The 3808-nt window shown below is 41.3% G+C and overlaps 1 long non-coding RNA gene across 1 annotated transcript in view; it reads left to right on the top strand.

Moving 5' to 3' along the window:
- The first annotated feature begins 2415 nt into the window (after positions 1-2415).
- LOC106728241 overlaps positions 2416-3808 on the top strand; it is a 2254-nt gene continuing 861 nt past the window's right edge. Inside the window, exon 1 of the long non-coding RNA XR_001364521.1 lies at positions 2416-2578. This is a non-coding gene — a long non-coding RNA (uncharacterized LOC106728241). The remainder of the gene's footprint in view (positions 2579-3808) is intronic.

The raw sequence follows: 3808 nt of genomic DNA, 5'->3' as shown, positions 1-3808 counted from the left end.
ATGTTTCTCTCTCATCGATGTTTCTAACTCTCTATCTCTCTCTCCCTTCCTCTCTGTAAAAAATCAATAAAATATATTAAAAAAAAAATATATATATATTGATTTCAGAGAGGAAGGGAGGAGAGAGAGATAGAAATATCAATGATGAGAGAGACTAACTGACCAGTTGCCTCCTGCACAACCCCCACTGGGGATCGAGCCAGAAACCGGAGCATTTGCCCTGATGGGGAAATCGAACCGTGACCTCCTGGTTCATAGGTTGACACTCAATCACTGAGGCATGCCAGCCGGGCTCATGTGCTTATTTTCCATCTGTAATTCTCTTTGAAGAAATGTCTTTTCGTGTGTGTGTGTGTGTGTGTGTGTGTGTGTGTTTGCCAATTTCCAATTGGATTATTTGTGTTTTGTTTTTTCACTGTTGAGTTTTGAGAATTCCTTATATATTCTTGATGTCAGTTTTTTAAAAAAATATATTTTATTATTGATTTTTTAGAAAGGAATAGAGAGTTAGAAACATTGATGAGAGAGACACATCGATTGGCTGCCTCCTGCACACCCCCTACTGGGGATGTGCCCACAACCAAGGTACATGCCCTTGACCGGAATCGAACCTGGGACCCTTCAGTCCGCAGGCCGACGCTCTATCCACTGAGCCAAACCGGTTAGGGCTTGATGTCAGTTTTTTGTTGGCTATGCAGTTTGCGAATATTTTCTCCAAGTGTGCAGCTTGTCTTTCTATCTTCATAACGAATATCCATTTCAAAAAAGACTAATGTGATGAATACAATCTTGGCAATCTCAATTAAGGAACAGAAAAGTGACAGCCACATCAAATAGGAAGTTAATGACACTTTTCCTGTTTTCATAGCAATTTTGCTGGGTTTCTGAAGCTGAAAATGATTATTGGTAAAAGCCCAGACATTAAAACAGGAGTTGAACCCATGTAGGCCGAGGGGAAAACAAGCAACCACCACTCTTCCCAGCCTCTGTAAGAGAGGAGGGAGTTAAGGAGATTATTTCAAGGAAATTTCAGATGTAAACCGGGGCTGGAGCTGTCCCATTCATCAGCGAATCAGGCTATACTTGGCCATCTGCCAGGACAAGGAGGCCTAGTGGACTCCACGGATGTCAGGCTTGAGCCATACAGGAGTGAAGCTGAAAGAGACTGTGGGTGCACAGCTGCCATCTGGGGCAGGAACCATGGTGACCATCACAGAGGGAAGCCAGAGAGTTCATGGTCCTCAGGAGGGACTTCCATGGTGAGAGGGTCCCCTAGCAGTGATGGCGAAACTATGACACGCCATCAACTTTTTTGGTTGATTTTCTTTGTTAAATGGCATTTAAATATATAAAATAAATATCAAAAATATAAATCTTTGTTTTACTATGGTTGCAAATATCAAAAAATTTCTATGTGTGACACGGCACCAGAGTTAAGTTAGGGTTTTTCAAAATGCTGACACGCCGAGCTCAAAAGGTTCGCCATCACTGCCCTAGGGGGTCTCGAAGGCACCAAAGGATCCAATGAGAGGCTGGTGTTGGATGCCTGCTGTGAAGAACATGTTGACCACCACAATAGCACCAGGTCACGGGCCTCTTTTCCTTGTGTTCCTTTTTTAAACAAATTTGATATGCTGTATTTTAATTGTAGTTGAGTTCAAAATTAGTTCCTTGTTTCTCTTGAGACTTTGTCTATGATCCATGGATTATTTAGAAACAGGTTGCTTAATTCCTGGGTTCTGGTGATTTTTAAATTACATTGCTGTTATTGATTTCTAGTTAAATTCCATTATAATCTGAGTACATATGTTATAAAATTTTAATTTGTTCACGTTTGTTAAAGTTTGTTGTATGATCCATGATATGCTGTATCTTCAAGTTAAGTTCTATGTAGTACTTACAATTAATGTGTATTCTGCTGTTTGAAGGTGGCATTTATGGTCTATAAATGTCAGAGAAATTACATATAAACACAATGCAAGTGTGATCTGAATGCCAATTAACTTTTTGGGAACAGGATAAAATAACTTTACTATTCAATAGAACAATAAAAGATACCCAGTGTGGGAAACTGATATAGGGTTGAGCCTCAGACTGACCTGCTGGCAAAGTCACAAACAAGTCCCAGCTGAGAGGGCTCAGTCCTCTAAGCATAATTAGGCTTGACCTTATAACACTCCCCAGATCTTACCTGGGAAGCTAATGGGCTGAGGGAAGTGCAGGGAGTGTAAACATGATCAAAACAGGTGAAACTCACAAGAACTGTAACTATGGTAACCACTGCATTGTTTACCTCAGACTATAAAAGGACGGTGCGGACTGAGCATGGGTGGAAGTCCTTCCTCTTGAGTTGGACTTACCCGCCTAGTCCCCCAATATTTCCAAATTATCTCTTGTCTTTTCTATTTCATTTGTGTGCGGCTCCTCTTCCAGATATTGAACCCTGAACCACGCGGGACGTGGAGGGAAACATTTACGACATCTGGCGCCTGAGGGGAACTCTGGAAGTGAAGGTTTTGCTAGAGCGAAAAAACGAAGTTTCACTGGCAAAGTGAGGAACAAAGAATTCACCGTAAAGGTAGGAAAATTCACCGTAAAGGTGAGGGGTTATTTCACCGCACACAAACGGCCACAATCAGCTACAGTAGTCTAGAGCTGTAGGCCGTGTGGGAACGTTTTCTCAACCAGGCTAACGGGGCAGGATTCGGCTTTAAAAAAAAAAGATTCGGCTTTAAAAAGTAAGAAGAAGGTACATTTGATCTTGAAAGTTTGCCAAAACGTAAGTCAGAACTTGAAAAAGTTCAGCAAGCAGGGAAAAACTTATCTTAAAAAACAAAAAACAAACAAACAAACAAAACACACACAAAAAAACAAAACTGTTTTTCCATGGGGAACACAATATTGCGTTTGCTAGAGCCTTTTAGAGAGGCTGAGAAGGAGCCTCCTCACCTGGTTCCCTCCGCTCCTCCTAGAGAGGGGCAGGAAGAAAAATTGGAGAAATGGCCTTCATGGCGCCCTCCACCTCCACCTCCATGTCCTAATCCTGAAATGATTAACTCGCTGTTAATAGAATCACTTGTGCGAAAAGCCATCAGAGAAGGATTGAAGGACATGCCGGTGGAAGAAAGGTTTGCATTTCCTATCATACAGGTAGCTGACCCACAGCTCCTGAATCAGATAACAAGACACCATGAAAAAATTGACTTTAAAATGATAAAGGCCTTACGTGAAAGTGTAGTTCAAAATGGTCTAACCGCTCCTTTTACAGGAGAAATTATGAATAATATTTCTGAAGCATACTTAATTCCTTATGATTGGTACTCTCTAGCTCGTGCAACTCTGGATGGAGGAGATTATTTACTATGGAAGGGAGAATTTTTGGAGAAATGCCAGGAGCAAGCCCATACAAACCGTGGACTAAATGCTCAAATAACTTATGAAATGCTAGCAGGACTGGGACAATATAATGACGTGCAAATTTAGTTAAATTATGTGCAGCTGGCATATGAGCAAATTAGAGTTTGTGGAAGGAAAGCTTGGTGGGCTTTACCAGCAAAAGGGGACTCTGAGGGAGCTTTTAGTAAATGCATGCAGGGACCTTTAGAATCATTTTCTGATTTTGTGGCTCGTCTCACTCGAGCAGTGAGACGACAGATTCAACATGAGATAGCAGGAGACATTTTAATTCAACAATTAGTTTATGAAAAAGCCAATGATGATTGTAAGAAATGCCTGATGCCTCTGAGAAAAGGTAGTACCATTACAGAAATGATTCGAGCATGTCAGAATGTGGGGTCAGGCACTTTTC

The sequence above is a fragment of the Myotis brandtii genome, unplaced genomic scaffold (assembly GCF_000412655.1).
Source record: "Myotis brandtii unplaced genomic scaffold, ASM41265v1 scaffold573, whole genome shotgun sequence".
Taxonomy (NCBI): Eukaryota; Metazoa; Chordata; class Mammalia; order Chiroptera; family Vespertilionidae; genus Myotis; species Myotis brandtii.
Note: the sequence above shows the minus strand (reverse complement) of the source record. Positions and strands in the feature narration are given on the sequence as shown.